This window comes from Pleurodeles waltl, chromosome 6 (genome assembly GCF_031143425.1).
Source record: "Pleurodeles waltl isolate 20211129_DDA chromosome 6, aPleWal1.hap1.20221129, whole genome shotgun sequence".
In the NCBI taxonomy this organism is placed as follows: Eukaryota; Metazoa; Chordata; class Amphibia; order Caudata; family Salamandridae; genus Pleurodeles; species Pleurodeles waltl.
In genome coordinates, this window is record NC_090445.1 from 151827775 (window position 1) to 151848217 (window position 20443).

The window sequence follows — 20443 nt, forward strand, 5'->3', positions numbered from 1 at the left end:
TTGGATTGGGACTACTTTACGCATAGGTGGCTTTTAATTTTGTAATTGTATGTAAAGATCAAGATTGTTCTTGGACTGAGTTTTTTTCCAACACGGGTTCGAATGGTGTTTAACTACAATTTATAATGCCATATTGGACACCGAAGAGACCGCTAATTGTGAGGCTTGTAATATTTTATGAATGGGGTCTATTTACTTGGGCAACACTTGTCTGACCTGACATGGCAGTGAAATACCTTGTTTTGAATTGCAGTAGTATTAACTGCAATCTCATCACCCACTGTAATCGTTAACTGAAAGTGAAACCGTTACTAACACCCACACTAACAATCCTTAGCACTAAGGTATGTACATAGATATACTGCTGACAATCCTTACGGGATGGTCGCAGTGCACAGTGAAGGATGAACGATGGATTGTATAGTAACCTGATGTATGCCTAGCTCGGGTGTCACTTGTAGAAATGGGCGGGCCAACAACATTAACAGGGAAGCGGAGACAAGGGTCTGCTCTGGCTCCAATAATTAAGGTTATCACCAGTGCTTTAAATTGGCAGGGACTGACTGGTACTGAGTTTCTGCAATTCTTTAATTTGAAGGGAACAGTTCCCTCACTTCTCAGCACTAGTAAAATGCATTTAACTGGGAGAGTACTGTTAACACTGAAATTTTACTAATGAATATTCATGTATTCTGAATGTAAAATCTGTACAGAAAATGAGTTAACATAGAAAAAATAATCCACAAGTTTGCAAATGTGCCTACTTGAGTGACCACCAATAAACACAAAGTGTACATATTAACAGCCTCTTAATGTAAAATGTCAAGCTTATATTTGTATTAATGTAGTAATATGTCATACTAACAGATATGTATTATGTACTTGCTTTATTAATAATAGGCCTTAGTTGAGCGAGGTCTTGGGCCTAGTTGCACAGCCTCATGTTAAGTTGCATTGCTTAGACAAATCATAAAATGGTTGCTTAGTGAATTAAATTGTAATTTTCCATTGCATTGACCAAACGTTAGAAGCTAGAATTCATTCCCATGAGAACTGCTTGCTATAATATGTTGTACTAGCTAAGGATACTTTGTATAACTTAGTGTGTGTAAAGGCGAGGTTCCCAGGAGCTGACAATGGATGCACTGACTGGAGTATAAGCTGATACAAATGTATTACTTGAGGAGCCCAACGACGGGAACAGGAGAAGAAGAGCCAATCATCAACATGTGAACAATGGTTTAGTAACTTCTTAGATGTGAGGTTCTACTTTCATTGGACTAAATGTAAACATATGATTCTATGACCAATAGCAACGTGGGAAGTAGTTTTAGGGAATCTAACTGAGCCAGACTGCACTGAGAGGAGAGAGGCCATTCGCCCTGTTCTTTTCTAACCGTCCTGAGAGGATAGTCATTATTCTTTCCGAACTGCATGAAGAAACATTTCCTATCTTGAACTTTATTGCTGATTTCTCATGCTTTGCTGACCAAACAGATGTCCAATTGATGAAGACAGTTGCAGCTTGCTGAACCATACTGAGGCAAAGTATAAGACAATGTTACTGATTGCTATGTCTATTTGCTTTTGTCCTTAGGTACCAACCGCTAGTTTTTATAGAGCCATAGTTAGATGTTTTTCCAGATTTGTGTTGACTAAACTGTTTTGCATGAAGCCCAAACATGCCATTCTAATCAGAAGGTTAGCTAGGATACTCACTGATTAATGCCTGCTAATTATTAACAACAGTTGATGTCTTTTCTTTGCTGAATTCTAAATGTAGGCCATTTCCATTGTGCAGATATTCTTATTATTGATTTGTGCTGTAACTCTAGAATGTGTAGTGATCCAAGCTTTGATTAAATTGAGATTATTTAGAAGATTTGGTCAACCAGTACTGTTTCCGTATGCTTATCATTTGATTTTGAGACTAAGTTACATGATATTATCATTGTTAATATAGGGAAATAAATATTTTAACTTTTACATAAAGGTGCAGTTATTCATGGCCCAGGGGTCATGGTGTGTGGAAATTACTGACTCCTAAGATTATTGATGTTATTGATTGGTATTGCTATTGATTTGAATTGGAACTGAGTCTTATGGTGAGAACTACTGTAAGCGCAGTTAAAAGGTCCATTGAACCTCTAACTCGTCCCCTTATAACTAATGATAAATAACCAAATGAGGTCAGACACGCTAACTGTGATGGTAACAGAGTATGATGGTTTATCTCCTTAAGAGCCCCTCATAAAGGCCTGGTACAAGCTTAGTCCCCTAAAGAGAAATAATTTGCAGAAAGTTTGGATTTTCAGATTCAATAATACATAGTGGAGAAAAAATGTATCCCTAAGCACTTAGAATGACTTCCCAGAACCTAGGTGCATGCCAATGATTGTTTGAGGGTGTTCTCGGTATTCTAGTGACAGTGTGAATGGAATAGGTTTTGCGCTTGCATAGCTTCTGCAAATCGCCGGTGAATTGTGATGTTTGTGAGGGTTTAGGGAGTTTGCGTACTGCATCTGCATCTGCAGATGAAGTTGTTGAAGGAGTTTGCATACTCCGACGTTTGAGAGTAGGGAAGTCGTTCAACTTCACATGTATGTGGCACTTTGTGCTCCGAAATTGTCCACGTGGGTGTTGGTATATGGGCCCTGAGAGGTCTAAGACTCCAGAGTATATTGAAAAAGTGTAGGAGACACTTGGTTTCTGTTGTAATTTGACTGGTTTAATATGTCGATCGGGCGTGGTCAACAAGTCAGAGTGTGAGTCAAAGTGAGTGAAATAATTTTTCGACTGAGATCTGGCGAGTCCCATGTGCACCAGGACCTACCCACTGATCAGTTGAGAGTAAAATTTGCAGGTCGAATTTTGCTTGCGAATCAGGGAAACTGAGAAAGAAGAAGTAGCTGCTAGAGCGAAACGTCGTAAGTGAAAAATCCATAAGTTTCAGAAGGAATTGTGTTCTCCTACCTGTAGTAAACAAACAAATTGGGTTTTGATTTTGTTTAGTGCTCGCAATAATTTTGCATTAGTTGAATGTGAATCTGAGATTAGGAGGACAAGCTGCAAGCTGATGTACATGTGATTGTGACGTCATTAGAGCCACGCTGGGATAGGTTGGTTAGTGAAAAGGGTTGCGCGAAAGATTTGGTGGACAACAGTGAAGCGCAATTGGGTGAGAAGGTCAGTGAAAAGAATTCTGGGATTGAAAGTCACTTCCTGATTTGATTTAGAATAACATAATGGTTGCAGAAATGAAATTTATAAAAGCTTTAAAGAGTGCCTTAAGGGGAGATACGTATATCACAACGATTATGAGATATTGCACCACCAGAAGGTACACCAGCTTATATTGAAATCGAAGAAAAGGGTGTTGCACTATGGCTTTGGCTGAAACATTTGTGCAAAATGACAGAGACAGATGGGAGTTTAGCGTTTCGTGCCCATATAACATTTAATTTGAGGAGCTTAGAGAATTTGAGGAGGGTGTTACATGATTTGAAACCTCCGACGAGACCAGCACAATTCAAGGCATTGGCAATTTGGGAATTAGTAGCCAGACAGCAACAGCAACAGAAGTTTGAGAAGAGAATGAGAAAGGCAGAAAAGACACAAGTGGAGGCTAGATAGGACAACAATTAGAAGTTCTGGAGAACCATGACTTTACAGGGAATTAAATTGTTTCCTGCAATTACACAGGACAGTGAGAGAGAAGAAAGGAAAGCTACCAGAAAGACAAACAGAAGTCCCTCCAAGAGTAGGGAGCAGAGATCGAAAGAGTCTAGGAGATTTTTATCACTTGAGGAAAAATCACATGATCATGAATTCATTTTTACAATTACTGAGAAATTGTCCCCCACCATATGCAGCACAAGAGAGGGGTCCGAGCACTAGTGTAAACCCTTCTGCACTGACACCAGTTAACATGACGATGAGTCCAGTGCAGATTAATCCTAGCATGACACAGAGCCCAGTGCAGAGCAGTCTTAATCTATCTGCTACATCGGCAGCACAAAATAAGATGCCACAGCTGAATGTCCCGAGAATTTACCCTGATGTACCTATTGTGGAAACTGCCACAAACTTAGTAATGCCAACAGGACAGGTTTTCCTGAAACCAACATTGGTTCAGGCGGAGACAACTCCACTCTGCCTCAAGTGCAGTTACAAGCCATGCCAAAGTACACCCCTACAACAGGGACACAGACATATATGTCTGTGCTGATGAGTCAGAATATAGGAATTGTGCACCCACAGAACCCAAATGTTAGACCAAGTCCAGACACTGTATCTGTACCTGTCACCATTGGTCTAGTCATACCTTTGTTTGCCCAGGGAAATAACAGTACAAATGGACAGGGATTCTTGAATTAGAATCCAATGAGGGGAGGACTCAATGAGAGTGCCAGAGTAGTCTCTCGTGTGGGACAGACCTTTGACGGAACTGGATCATTGTTGGACCTTGGTCCATTTGGAGTTCCTCCGGATACTGATCGGGGTCAAACATCAGTCATAGCCTGACGTTATTGACACCGCAGTCTCCAAAACTAACTGTGCAACCATTGCTAAATACCCAGCCCAACAACATTTTACTGCAGGGTTTGACTGCCCAACAGTATGGCTGAATGGTTAGATAAGCTGAATACCCCACAGAGTGCTCCTAGGAGTACTTGAACTATACTAGACTAGGGATGGAAGCGGGTAAACGTATCGTAGGAACTATGGGGGTGAACAGACTCGAATCTTACACAAAAACAGAATCGAGATACCTGTGCCCGAAAATTACAAGAGAGGCAAGCAAGGTGCATCAAAAGCTAGCAGACTTGGCGAAATACGGCATAGAAATAGAGAAAACAAAACACTTGAAGAGGAGTTACAGGTTAGATTTCGACTCAAAAGATTTTGAACAAATGAGATCTGCAGGAATGAAGGCACACCTTAAGGACTTACTCCAAAGCGTCCAGACATGGGGAGCATTAGACAAGTGGGAAGGCAGATGGGTAAAGAAGAGAGATAAAGGAAAAGGGATTCCACAAATCTTACTGCGAACGTGCAGCAGGTTGAGGATCTGGTAATTTTTTTTACCAATGAGAGAAATTCCAGGAGGGAAATTTGTCCATGTCCCTTGGAGCAGAAGTGACATTCTGTCCTTTACAAGCGATTATCCCAGGTTGAGAGAGAAACCAGTAGAATGGTACCAGCAGACAGACAGGTTGTGAAACTTGCAAAATGCCTGTGGGATGATTTGAATACCCTATTAGAGACGGTAATTCCAGCAGACTGTTGTGGGTTACTCAGGGACATCTCTACCACCCCCACGGAAGTCTCTTCCTCAGATCTGAAAAATAGACAAAGACTTGTGAATTTAATTTTTTTTTCTTTGTTTTCAATAGGAATTTATTCCTGTTTGTGCGTTTTGCTTTTCCCTTCCTTTTGTACACTCCTTAATAGCAGTCTTTTTTTGTAGTCCTTTTTCCTTTATGTCCATATATCAGTCTCTATTTTTCTTCTGTCTCTTCTTTTGGGAACTTTTTTCTCATTGTTCTCCTTCTTGTTTCTTAGGTGGATCTCGTAGTTGGATTATTGCCAGACAAGAGCAAAAGGAGCAAAACAGAGGACAGAACGGAAAAGAAGGGTAAGTATAAATCTTTCGATCTCTATAATGCGGAAGGTAAGTGAGGGTCTAGTGCTAAGTGTGTTCACTCCGTGAAACATTTACTTTTGTTTGTACTCATAGTGGAATTGTGAATGTGCAAAAAAACAAAATACTCACGCTTCCTTTAGGGAACTTCTTTTATTTAAGAGCTATCCCTATTTTCTTTTGAGGTAGAGCCCCTTTCTCACCCCCTCACATCCCTTATTCTAGTTATTCCTTGTTCTCTTCTCCCTCCTTTTTTGTACTGTGGCTACAGAGCCCCGAATATGGCACGTACCTGTGCTAGCCACGTCCCTCCTGGGACGTTGCGGGCTGTGAGGTCCCAAAATGGAGACTTGACAACCTTGACGGTCCTCTGCTCTCCCTCAATCCTCTCGTTCTGTGGCTGCTCCGCCTCGCCGTTGCCTCGTCCTTCTTTCTGCAGTCCGTGTCTCCTGCTTCCTTCAGCTGTTCTAGCTCCTCTGGCGTTTTCCTCGCGTCCTCCTGCTCTCCCAACATTTTCCTTGCGTCCACTGGCTCTCACGACGTCGTTCTCGCGTCTTCCGGCTCTGCCGACGTCGTCCTCGTGTCTTTCGGCTCTCCCGACGTCTTCCTCGCATCCTCCGGCTCTTTTGGCGTCGTCCTTGCGTCTCCTGGCACTTCCGGATGTGCACTGGAGACATGCTAACGTCAGCACAGGATTCTTTTCATTGTGCCGAAGGGGCACGATATTATCAGCCCCGCATTGTCGCATGTTCTTGCAGGGTCGATTACCCTGCAACACAGACTTATGGATTGAATGTGAGAGGGGCGTAGATTGGCCGACAAAGGAACCAGAGAGAGATCCAATTACATGTGCACCATCTCCGAAGTAATTAAATGCTCCTATAAAGTGATTGAATTTTTGAAAACGAGAATTTCGCACAAAAATATTGATTGGCAGAGAATAGACAGGACAGCCCAGGAAGCGAAAGAATCAATACATGCTTATTATGAGAGATTGTTGCAGGCGTTTAAGCATTACAATGGTACCAAGACGATTGAGCCGAAAGACATGATTAATTTTGTGTTCAGATTTGTGGAAGGATTGAGACCTGAAATTAGCCAGATGATTAAGAGTCTTTGATTTACTGGTAAGCAAAGCCAATTGATGAGGTATTGTAGTATGCAAAGTACTGTAGTGACGAGATTGAGTTGAAGCAGAGAAAGTTGAAAGAAAAGGCAATGGTGATGCAGATTAGAGCGCACAAACATGGATGCAGGGACATTTTCCACATCAGCAGCAGGGAAATGGTGTAGGAAAGTACCATCTTGCCTGGCATGTTACCCCCATTTTTCCCTGTATATATGTTGTTTTAGTTGTATGTGTCACTGGGACCCTGGTAACCCAGGGCCCCAGTGCTCATAAGTGTGCCTGAATGTGTTACCTGTGTAGTGACTAACTGTCTCACTGAGGCTCTGCTAATCAGAACCTCAGTGGTTATGCTCTCTCATTTCTTTCCAAATTGTCACTGACAGGCTAGTGACCATTTTTACCAATTTACATTGGCTTACTGGAACACCCTTATAATTCCCTAGTATATGGTACTGAGGTACCCAGGGTATTGGGGTTCTAGGAGATCCCTATGGGCTGCAGCATTTCTTTTGCCACCCATAGGGAGCTCTGACAATTCTTACACAGGCCTGCCACTGCAGCCTGAGTGAAATAACGTCCACGTTATTTCACAGCCATTTTACACTGCACTTAAGTAACTTATAAGTCACCTATATGTCTAACCTTTACCTGGTAAAGGTTAGGTGCAAAGTTACTTAGTGTGAGGGCACCCTGGCACTAGCCAAGGTGCCCCCACATTGTTCAGAGCCAATTCCCTGAACTTTGTGAGTGCGGCGACACCATTACACGCGTGCACTACATATAGGTCACTACCTATATGTGGCTTCACCATGGTAACTCCGAATATGGCCATGTAACATGTCTATGATCATGGAATTGCCCCCTCTATACCGTCCTGGCATAGTTGGCACAATCCCATGATCCCAGTGGTCTGTAGCACAGACCCTGGTACTGCCAAACTGCCTTTCCTGGGGTTTCACTGCAGCTGCTGCTGCTGCCAACCCCTCAGACAGGCAGCTGCCCTCCTGGGGTCCAGCCAGGCCTGGCCCAGGATGGCAGAACAAAGAACTTCCTCTGAGAGAGGGTGTAACACCCTCTCCCTTTGGAAAATGGTGTGAAGGCAGGGGAGGAGTAGCCTCCCCCAGCCTCTGGAAATGCTTTGTTGGGCACAGATGTGCCCAATTCTGCATAAGCCAGTCTACACCGGTTCAGGGACCCCTTAGCCCCTGCTCTGGAGCGAAACTGGACAAAGGAAAGGGGAGTGACCACTCCCCTGACCTGCACCTCCCCTGGGAGGTGTCCAGAGCTCCTCCAGTGTGCTCCAGACCTCTGCCATCTTGGAAACAGAGGTGCTGCTGGCACACTGGACTGCTCTGAGTGGCCAGTGCCACCAGGTGACGTCAGAGACTCCTGCTGATAGGCTCCTTCAGGTGTTAGTAGCCTATCCTCTCTCCTAAGTAGCCAAACCCTCTTTTCTGGCTATTTAGGGTCTCTGTCTCTGGGGAAACTTTAGATAACGAATGCATGAGCTCAGCCGAGTTCCTCTGCATCTCTCTCTTCACCTTCTGATAAGGAAACGACCGCTGACCGCGCTGGAAGCCTGCAAACCTGCAACATAGTAGCAAAGACGACTACTGCAACTCTGTAACGCTGATCCTGCCGCCTTCTCGACTGTTTTCCTGCTTGTGCATGCTGTGGGGGTACCCTGCCTCCTCTCTGCACCAGAAGCTCCGAAGAAATCTCCCGTGGGTCGACGGAATCTTCCCCCTGCAACCGCAGGCACCAAAAAGCTGCATTACCGGTCCCTTGGGTCTCCTCTCAGCACGACGAGCGAGGTCCCTCGAATCCAGCGACTCTGTCCAAGTGACCCCCACAGTCCAGTGACTCTTCAGCCCAAGTTTGGTGGAGGTAAGTCCTTGCCTCACCTCGCTGGGCTGCATTGCTGGGAACCGCGACTTTGCAGCTACTCCGGCCCCTGTGCACTTCCGGCGGAAATCCTTTGTGCACAGCCAAGGCTGGGTCCACAGCACTCTAACCTGCATTGCACGACTTTCTAAGTTGGTCTCCGGCGACGTGGGACTCCTTTGTGCAACTTCGGCGAGCACCGTTTCACGCATCCTCGTAGTGCCTGTTTCTGGCACTTCTCCGGGTGCTACCTGCTTCAGTGAGGGCTCTTTGTCTTGCTCGACGTCCCCTCTCTCTTCAGGTCCAATTTGCGACCTCCTGGTCCCTCCTGGGCCCCAGCAGCGTCCAAAAACGCCAAACGCACGATTTGCGTCTAGCAAGGCTTGTTGGCGTCCTTCCGGCGGGAAAACACTTCTGCACGACTCTCCAAGGCGAGAGGGATCCGTCCACCAAAGGGGAAGTCTCTAGCCCTTTTCGTTCCTGCAGAAACCTCAGCTTCTTCTGTCCAGTCTTAGCTTCTTTGCACCCGCAGCTGGCATTTCCTGGGCATCTGCCCATCTCCGACTTGCTTGTGACTTTTGGACTTGGTCCCCTTGTTCCACAGGTACCCTAGATTGGAAATCCACAGTTGTTGCATTGCTGGTTTGTGTCTTTCCTGCATTATTCCTCTAACACGACTCTTTTGTCCTTAGGGGAACTTTAGTGCACTTTGCACTCACTTTTCAGGGTCTTGGGGAGGGTTATTTTTCTAACTCTCACTATTTTCTAATAGTCCCAGCGACCCTCTACAAGGTCACATAGGTTTGGGGTCCATTCGTGGTTCGCATTCCACTTTTGGAGTATATGGTTTGTGTTGCCCCTATCCCTATGTTTCCCCATTGCATCCTATTGTAACTATACATTGTTTGCACTGTTTTCTAAGACTATACTGCATATTTTTGCTACTGTGTATATATATCTTGTGTATATTTCCTATCCTCACACTGAGGGTACACTCTAAGATACTTTGGCATATTGTCATAAAAATAAAGTACCTTTATTTTTAGTATAACTGTGTATTGTGTTTTCTTATGATATTGTGCATATGACACTAAGTGGTACTGTAGTAGCTTCACACGTCTCCTAGTTCAGCCTAAGCTGCTCTGCTAAGCTACCATTATCTATCAGCCTAAGCTGCTAGACACCCTATACACTAATAAGGGATAACTGGGCCTGGTGCAAGGTGCAAGTACCCCTTGGTACTCACTACAAGCCAGTCCAGCCTCCTACAAATGGGATATTTCAAAATCAGGCGAGAGGTAGAGGTCGCGGAGGACGGAACCATAGTCCTGATTTGGGTACTGTAGTGGTTCAGAATGATGTACAGGAAATGAAGACATTGTTGCCTTGTTACGCTTGCAGGGGGATCGGACATTGAAAATGGGAGTATCGGATGATGGTACAGGAAGGTGTTGTTCAGCAAACAAGTGACATCAATTTGTTCCAAAACATGAGAGGCCCGAGAATGAGGGGTCATAATCCAAATTTCCAAAGCAATATGAATCAGACGAAAAATTTTCAACCCATGCAGCAAAGTGCAGATGCCACGTGTGCAAATAGCACAGTCACAGCCAATGCAACAGTAGGTTCAAATGGTAACTAGACAGCAAATACAAATACCTCAAGCCCCAATGGAGCAGCAGCAGGTGATGCTTCCTCACAGGTCATAGATCAAATGTTTAACCAGAGTAATAGCACAGTACACCAATTCCCGTTACACTGTGAGAATGGAATACACAATGATTTGGTGAGCAAGAGTTTGGACGAAGAGGAGTATGTGACTGCACCTTCCTTAGAAGTAGATCAGAAAGGTCCATATTTGAAGGGAAAAGTAGTGGGTCACAAAGTTTCATTTTTGGTTGACACAGGAGCTACACGCTCTACAGTGAGAACTGCAGAAACTTGCCCCTTTCAGGAAAGACAGTCCAGATTGTAGGAGTAGTGAATCAGTATTTGACCAACCCAATTACAGAACCCGGTTCAGGTTAAAGTTGGCAACTTTAAGGGATTACACAAATTTGTAGTATGTGACTTGAGTCCGGATCCCTACTGGGAAGGGATTTTCTGTGTAAAACGAGATGCTCGATTACCTGCTCAAATGATGGAATTGAGATACAGACGAACAGTGATGATGAGGATGATCCAGCTCCAGAGACAGAGTGTGAGATAATAAATGAGGAGTACGCCCTGATTAGTTTCTTTCCAGTTTTTACAGTAAAGAATCTTCCTTCTGATTTGCAAGGAACAGGTAATGAAAGGGTGTGGGCTTTGACAGAGAAAGACTTTGGCCTGATAAAGGGAGTTGAGCCAGTTAAGGTTCCAAAAAAGCCGAAAGCAATTGTTCCCCAGTACCACATGACACAGGACATCATTGAAAAGGTTGCTCCCATAATTGCAGAATTTGTGAACCAAGGGGTTTTGAAAGAAGTATTGAGCATCCCATGTAATTCACCTGTAATGGGATTGAGAAAGCCCCGTGGGAAAGTTCGGATTGTGCAAGATTTGAGAAAAATAAATGACATTGTGATTAAATCTTGTCCCGTAGTGCCAAATCCAGCCGTGATTTTGTTTCAGATTCCATGTGATGCTGAATGGTTCACCGTCATAGACTTGTCACAAGAATTCTTTTCTGTGCCACTTCTTGAGGATAGTCAATTTCTCTTCTGTTTCAAATTTTTAGATCGAGTTTACTGTTGGTATAGAATTCCTCAGGGGTTTTCAGAATCACCTTCCATATTCAACCAGACCTTGAAAAAGAACCTGGAGTCATTGGAAATGCCTTTCCAATCAACATTGGTACAGTACATTGATGATTTGTTGATTACGTCCAAAACGAAGCAAGAGTGCAAATATGACACAATTGCCTTACTGAACCATTTGGGAGAGAATGGTCATAAAGTGTCCCCACTTAAGTTGCAATACTGTCAGAAAGAAGTGAAATATTTGGGTTACCAGATTGAGAAGAGAAGTAAGAAAATATCCAGAGAAAGGGTCCCAGCCATATTGCAGATGAGTCCCCCAGCCACACAGAAAGATGTCAGGATGTTTTTGGGGATGTCGCTAGTGGATTCCCAACTTTTCAGTCATTTCGAAGCCATTGCAGAAGCTGAATCCTTTAGTCACTGATCCTTTAGTGTTAGATCAGGCATGTATGAAAGCATTCTCTGAGTTGAGAGAAAGTGTGCAAAGCCCCAGCTTTTGGGAATGCCTATTACACAAAACCCTTCATGTTGTTCTGTCATGAGCGTGATGCATATTCTTTGTCTGTTTTGACTCAAGTCCAAGGAGGCATAAACCGCCCAGTAAGATTTTTTCAGCTACTTTGGACCCAGTTGCAGCAGCTTTGCCAGGCTGTCTGTGTTCATTCGCTGCGGTTGGACAGAGCCTCGCACAGGGTGAGGGCATTGTGATGGGACATCCCCTGACTATAGTGAAAAGATGTATAGTACTTAATCCGGCAACCTTACTCTCAAATGAGAATGTTTAAATTGAAACATTGGAAGATAGTGAGCTTGATTGTCTTGAAGTAACCGATCTGTGCACAAAAGTAAGACCTGATATCAGAGACACTCGATTGGAAGAAAATGACCAAATTATCTTGGTTGATGGTTCCTGTCTGAGGGACAATACAGGAATACTGAGAGCAGGATATGCTGTGTGCACAAGTTTTGGTATACTTGAAGTGCCCTGGCCTCGAGGAGTATACTCTGCACAAATAGTGGAACTGGTACCTCTTACTAGAGCATGCCATGTTTCCGCACAGTTTAAAGTTACCATCTATATGGATAGCCAGTATGGATTTGGAACAGTACATGACTTTGGCCAGTTGTGGTTTCAGAGGGTTTTCCTGACCTCTTATGGTACTACAGTTAGTTCTGATGACAATGAGAAACACACCGACAGGAAGACAGGACTGTCACCGCATGAGATCCTCATGGGCAGAGCAATCAGGTTGCCAGCGGTTCCTGCCAGTATGGATTTGGAACAGTACATGACTTTGGCCAGTTGTGGTCTCAGAGAGGTTTCCTGACCTCTTATGGTTCACCAGTAAGAAATGGTGAGAGAATTCAAGAGTTGTTGCAAGCTATCCAAATGCCTTAAAAGATCGCCGTAGTGAAATGCAGTGTACATCTGAAATCACAAGATTTTGTGTCAATGGGAAATGGATATGTGGATCAAGTCGGAAGGTTTTGCGCATTAAACTGTATATCATTCAAAGGTAAGTGGGAACTGTTACCTGAGGAGCATGAGACATGTCCAAGTTATGCGTTACATGTTATAGCTACATTGGAAGAGCCGAAAACACTGCAAAATAATGTTGATAGGGAGGAATAACAGCCAGGGGTCAAAATGAAATGTGTACAGCGACAGGATGAACTGTGGATTTCAGAAGATGGTCAATTAGTACTGCCAAACAGTTTGTTGACTCAAATTACTAGATGTTATCATGGTCAAGCGCATGTTGGGAGGGATGCATTGATTCAATTGTTCAAGCAGAATTGGTTCAATCCAAAGTAACTACAGTTAGTTCTGATGACAATGAGAAACACACCCGATGGGAAGACAGGACTGTCACCGCATGAGATCCTCATGGGCAGAGCAATGAGGTTGCCAGCGGTTCCTGCAAATGCTTTTGGGAACATAGCAGATGATATGATGTTGGACTACTGCAAGGGTCTGGCTGATGTGGTTCGCTCTTTCTCTGTTTCTCAGGTGGAAGCTACTACTCTGCAACTGTCTCAAGACCAAGGCCACAATCTGAGAGCAGGTGACTGGGTTGTGATCAGAAAACACTTGAGGAAGACATGTCTGGATCCTCGTGGAAAGGGGTAGTTTTGATCACTACTACAGCTGTGAAGTGCGCTGGAGTTCCGAACTGGATCCACTCAAGCCATACGAGAAAAGTGGCATTTCCTTTGGGCAATGAAGAAGAGTTGTTGAGAGTACCATCAAAGACCAGATCAACCTCAGAGCCGGAAAGAGGAACTAAGACCCAATCTGAGCAAATCAAGAGCAGTTCAGCCACTCCTGTGAGAGATGAAGGCGAAGACTTTCAGAAGAGTGACAGTGAAACAATCTGAGTTGAGGCACCAGATGAGTCTAGTCAGAGGAGGGCTCTCCCAGAAGTAGACGATCCTGAGAGACAAACAGAGAAAACAACAATCAGGGGAATTAGTTGAAGTGGATCAAAGCCACTGTGGCCTGACTCCTCCTGAACCAGTTGCGGGTCCGTCAAGAGAAAGTCCTGCAGAGCAAGAAGAAGTTACTAGTTCAACACTGAAAAGAGCATTGACAAAAGGTCCACTAAATGGAGATAAGTGGCCGGAGTCGCAAGCAAAGAGAAAAGAAGCAGTTACAGTGACAACTACTGAGGAGGAAGTAGATACGACAAGAAGAGAAGATCTGAGTGAAGGAGAGTTGAATGGAGATCGAAAGCTGAAAAGAAAGAGAATCACAAGTGGGAAGTATGCTGGTCCTGACTGGGCATATAAAACAACAAGTGAATGGCAAAAATAATTTTTGTCTTTTTGTTTTGATCGTGACATTCCAGGTCAATATTTTGGCACTTGAAGGAAACCAATGAACTGAACTGCTGAAACTATAAGCTGAGAAAAGTACAAAGAAAAAGAGGCTATTGAAAGTAACCACATTTTGATAACCTGATTTGACAAAGTAACCTTATTGGACAAGCTGCTAAACCGATTTTGACAAAAGGATCCTGGACATAAGACTGAAAGCTATAGATAATATCTGAAAGAAGATTGAAGATTTGTTTTTGATTTTTGCTGCATAGTTATTATTTTTTTCTTCTACTTTCTGATTCTTTACAGATCATGAGTGACCTTAGCCAGCAGGGTAAAAATAATAGATGCTGTAAACACTTCAGTATTGGTTTGGCTGTTGTACTCATGATATTGTGCCTGATATTGATTGTGAGAATGACTGTTCTTGACAACTACCAGAGACAACTACCGCACTCACAGACATAGAGAAATTTAGGTTAGATGAGAAATATCTGCGCGTAGATAATGCACAAGGAGAACTTTCTTCTAATGTTTTCTATTGCTTATTGATTAGGTATGTTGAGACGATGGATGCGAGAAATTGTTATATTTGCACGCAAATTCCTTCATCAGTCGAAGAAGGAGTTACCTATCATAGTTTGCCTCTCACGTATGGGATACGTTGTAGTCTGTTACTAACAAGATTCTATAACCAGGAGTACATCCAGGATTTCTACTCCAATTATGATGTTGTGTTTTCAGTTGCTCCTAAAATTAAGTACCAGAGTAGAGTAGCTAAGCAGAACACTATAGAGCTAGTGAGAGGATTCTTTGAGCCTAGATTAACTTTTGGCACTGCATAAGCGCCTAGAATTAATATGACATACTTGCTTACACCAGTAAAAAAGAGATTCTTAGATCAGACAGATGACAGGAGAAAGGCATTAAAGAAGTTAAAAAAAGGCTTAGAGAAAAAGACTTTCAGAAATGATTATGCATTTAGCAAAATAAAAACATAAGGGAGGTTAGCTTTAGATGCACAACACATAGGAACGCTTTGTATATATAGGCCTAAATCTAGTGGGAATGAGTGAATGTAGGCATGTGTTTTTGTTTCAGAGCAAGTGGAGATTTATGTTGAATGGACAGGATCGAGCGATTCCTGGAATTTATTACATCTGTGGGCCACATGCTTATTACTGACTTCCAAGAGGATGGTTTGGCACATTTTACTTGGGGATAGTTTTCCCAAAGATATTCCAACTTGAGGACTTGAAAAGATTACTGAAAATGATTGACTTACATCACGTTAAACAAAAGAGAGAGTCTCCTTTTAGTATAGTGGGAGATGTACTTGGGGCAATAATTCCTTCAGTAGGAGTTGTTCTGAATTCTATAAAGATTCAAAAGTTGTCTACTATTGTGGATAACATGTCAACATTTTTTTCAGGAACCATGATCCCAATGGATACAGAAATGGCTGCGGTAAGATCTATGACTCTTCAAAACCGCCTTCCACTAGACATTCTTTTAGCAAAAGTTGGCGGAGTTTGTAAAATGCTGAATTTGAAGCATTGCTGTTCATATATTTCTGATAATAGCAAAGAAATTAATAGATTACTTACTCTTCTGACTAATGAAAGTGCTGATTTAAAGGAGCTGAAAGAACCAGGTGTTTGGGAGAAAGTTGGCAAAGGATTTGCTTCAGTGGGAAATTGGCTCAGCAACATTGGGAAAGGGATAATATTGAAAATAATACAAGGAATATTGATTATAGTGATGTATGTAATTGGAGCATGGGGAATATGTAAATTGTATCTTGTGTTTAAATCAAGGAAAATGAAAAATGATCAGAGGAGGGAAGAAATAAAAATGGAAAATTCCAGGAGGGAACGAAGATGAAAAGGGATAGAGATGAAAAATTTTAGCTGAAGCGAAAAATTTGTGTGGGAAGATGTAAGTGTGATGACATATTTAGTCATTAGACGAGGGACTGTTAACGTTGAAATTTTACTAATGAATATTCATGTATTCTGAATGTTAAATCTGTGTAGAAAATGAGTTAACATAGAAAAAATAATACACAAGTTTGGAAATGTGCCTACTTGAGTGACCACCAATAATCACGAAGTGTACTTATTAACAGCCTTTTAAAGTAAAATGTCGAGCTTATATTTGTATTAATGTAGTAATATGTCAGACTAACGGATATGTATTATGTACTTGCTTAATTGATAGTAGGCCTTAATTTATCGAGGTCTTGAGCCTAGTTGCACAGCCTCATGTCAAGTTGCATTGCTTAGATAAATCATAAAATGGCTGCTTAGTGAATTAAATTGTAATTTTCCATTGCATTGACCGAACATTAGTAGCTAGAATTCATTCCCATGAGAACTGCTTGCTAGAATATGTTGTACTAGCTAAGGATACTTTGTATAACTTGGTGTGTGTAAAGGCGAGGTTCCCAGGAGCTGACAATGGATGGACTGACGGGAGTATAAGCTGATACAAATTTATTACCTGACGAGCCCAATGACGGGAACAGGAGAAGAGGAGCCAATCATCGACATGTGAACAACGGTTTAGTAAATTCTTAGATTTGAGGTTCTACTTTCATTGGACTAAACATAAATGTATGATTCTTTGACCAATAGCAATGTGAAAAGTAGTTTTAGGGAATCTAACTTAGCCAGACTGCACCAAGAGGAGAGATGACATTCGCCCCATTCTTTCCTTACCGTCCTGAGAGGATAGTTATTCTTTCCGAACTGCATGAAGAGACATTTCCTATCTTGAACTTTAATGCTGAATTCTCATGCTTTGCTGACCGAACAGATGTCCAATTGACAAAGACAGTTGCAGCTTGCTGAACCATACTGAGGCAAGGTACAAGACAATGTTACTGATTGCTATGTCTGTTTGCTTTTGTCCTTAGGTACCAACCGCTAATTTTGATAGAGCCATAGTTAGATGTTTTTCCAAATTTGTGTTGACTTAACTGTTTTGCACGAAGCCCAAATATGCCATTCTAATCAGAAAGTTAGCTTGGATACTCACTGATTGATGCCTGCTAATTATTAACAACAGTTGATGTCTTTTCTTTGCTGAATTCTAAATGTATGCCATTTCTATTGCGCAGTTATTCTTGCTATTGATTTCTACTGTAACTCTAGAATGTGTAGTGATCCAAGCTTTGATTAAATTGAGATTCTTTAGGAGAGTCGGTCAAATAGTTCTGTTTCTGTATGCTTATCATTTGATTTCGAGACTAAGGGCCAGATGTATCAAACAATTTTGCATTCCTAAATGGTGCGAATTGCAAAATTCGTCCATTTGCGAATGCAAAAATGCCTTACAAGATTAATGAAAGGCATTCGCAGTGCAATTTCAAGGAATCACTAAAATAGTGATTCCTTGAAATTGCGATCCCATTTAGGGAATCGCAAATTGCGATTCTCTAAATAGGAAATCGCAAATAGGGAATTCCTGATTTTCAAAGCACATGTATCATGCATTTCCTAAATGTGAATTGGGCATTTAGGAAATGCAATTACCACCAAATCCAATTTGGTGGTAAGCATGTGCAATTTTTAAAAATGCATTATAAATGCATTTTTTATAATGACATGTAGCACACACATGCCCTTAGTGCATGTGTGCACTTCACATGTCCACAAATATTTTTTGGGGGTGCATCAAAGGGGGTCTTAGGCCCCCAGCACCCTGAGATTTGCATTACCTAATTTGTGAATTCCTAACAGGAATTAGCAAATTAGGTAATGCAAAACCATTCGTACCTGTGGGCCCACAGGCCCATAGAGATGAATGGAGTCCCATTCTCTAATTGTGATTCGGTAATAGTGATTGATATTTTTAAGAAATCGCTATTACCGAATCCAATTTTCATGCATCCCATTTTGCATTTCTTAAATAGCGATTTCTTAAAAATCGCTATTGAGGAAATGCAAACCGGGACTTTGATACATCTGGCCCACAGTTACGTGATATTAGCATTGTTAATATAGGGAAATAAACATTCTCACTTTCACATAAAGGTGTGGTTATTCATGGCCTAGGGGTCATGGCATGTGGAAATTATGGACTCCCAAGATTATTGATGTTATTGATTGGTATTGTTATTCATTTGAATTCGAACTGAGTCTTATGCTGGGAACTATTCTAAACGCAGTCAAAAGGTCCATCGAACCTCTAACGCGTCCCCTTATAACTTATGATAAATAACCAAATAAGGTCAGATGTGCTAACATTACCAGCACTTCTCAGAAACAAGAAGGTACTCTAGAGAGTGAGTACCTGCACTTCCCTATTTCCATGTAAAGCACTGGTTATCACCTTGGCCATTTTGTACCGACATGACTGGTGTTTTAATGGCGCAACCAGTACAAAATTTAGGAACATCATCTAAGGCTGATAATTTATCACCTTATCACTCCATTCTTTTAACAGTAAATCATACATGTCAGCAGACCCTAGTTAATATCCCGATATTTAAGGAAAAAAAGTCTCTATTATTATTTATAGCAGTCTCCCGTCTAAAATTTGGCTTTACTACAATGGAAGTCAATGGGCAAATAAAGTCCCCTTATTTTGTTTTTTCAAAATCTCCCTCTTAATCGTTTGAAAATGGTGGCATGTATGGTAAACATAAAATGTATAAAAACAAACACTTTAAAATGTGTACTAGAGCTGTCTTCATCATCCCTGACCGATCATTAAAGTAAATAAAGACAGAAACGCTAAGTTAAAAATGAGCACAGACAACAGTATATAAAGTTCTCTTTGAGTATTATGTCTGGGGTTTGCAGCATCTTAAAACATGAGCAAATGTCCAGTACCTTTCTCTCTGAACTTTGGCAGCCTTACTAAGAGCGCGTGCATGTGCCGATCCCTCAAAGTATTTGCCATGTTAATTGTGCAACAAATATCACGTTAGAGCAGTGAATCTTAACCATTTGACCTCTGTGGACCCCCAACTAATCATTACCGGAACCCAGGGACCTCTACTGAATCATTATTTGAATCTGGAGACCCCCACTGAGTCATTCCTAGAAGCTGGAGACCCCAGTCTAGGCATTTTCGATGGTATGAACTGCAAAACAATACAACAAAAAATACAGAGACAAGCATTTATCAGACAAATACACAATATATAAAATATGTTATTTAATTCACAAATATAAAAAAGTCAAAATTGTAAGTTTAATATTCTAAATTCAGTTGAGGCCGCTCATCCATACAGTACTCTGTTTGATGCTCTTGCATTGCTTCCACAAGTAAATCTGAGGATGCTAATTTTTAGCCCCGATTTTAAATCCCTTCACATTCACAGAACATTTTAACATTTTACAGTTTTATACTTTGATTCTTTAAGTACACTTTATTAATCTGTTAATATTTAAGTTCCTAAGCAGTGGCAGACCACTTGAGTAGACTTTGCAGACCGCAGGGGTCCCCAGACCACAGGTTAACAACCACTGCGCTAGAGTATGAAAATGTGTCTTCAACATTCAAGAAAGTGTACTTCTTAATACATAGGAGCATTTCACCTTAGTACATCAGATTATTTGAAAACTATTAAATGTGAAAGCTTTTAAACATGAACTAGGAAAAATTCTTACCCCACACTTATGACAATGCTATTATTAAACTAAGAGGCACGTCAGTTGTCATGTACAATTTAAATGTTGCTTACATTCTTATAATAGATGCAGCAACATTATAGGTTACTAAATCAAATGCAAGACATGTTTGGTGAAATAAATTATTTACCTAAAACCACACAATTTTGTGAATCCAGGATTAATCACAGATTTTCCAGTATCAACTGAGCAATTCAGGCAGCTATTTGGGAATCACTTTCTGACACCAAAGTTTAATGCTTTGACCCTAATTCTTGGTGGAGGAGATTGAGAATGTGGGTGACAGGCACAAACCACATTTTATTTTGGGCTGTTTCACACAGAAGCTAACCTAGCATGAGGATATAACAGCGCTTCACCACAGGTATAGGCTATATTGTACATTTATTGTTTTTTTTTGGCACAGAGAAATTTGCTGGTGTTTTACAGGAGGCTGATTCGAGGCTGGGATTCAAGCCCAGTTCCCATTGATACATGGTTGGCAGTTGTAGCCAGTAGTCCACATCGTCTCTGGTAAAAGCTTGGCTTGTTTTGGGCTCGAGGTTCCCAAAGGACTTCAGAATGAGCCAAAGCCAGGCATCTT

The 20443-nt window shown here is 41.8% G+C and overlaps 1 long non-coding RNA gene across 2 annotated transcripts; it reads left to right on the forward strand.

Moving 5' to 3' along the window:
* Positions 1-68: 68 nt before the first annotated feature.
* Positions 69-15773, forward strand: LOC138299430 (uncharacterized). Of its 2 annotated transcripts, none has more exons than XR_011204751.1 (3): positions 69-158; positions 5566-5638; positions 15651-15773. It is a non-coding gene; the product is annotated as an uncharacterized lncRNA (long non-coding RNA). The 2 variants fall into 2 exon arrangements; XR_011204750.1 differs by lacking the exon at positions 15651-15773 and adding an exon at positions 13410-13547.
* The last annotated feature ends 4670 nt before the right edge of the window (positions 15774-20443 follow it).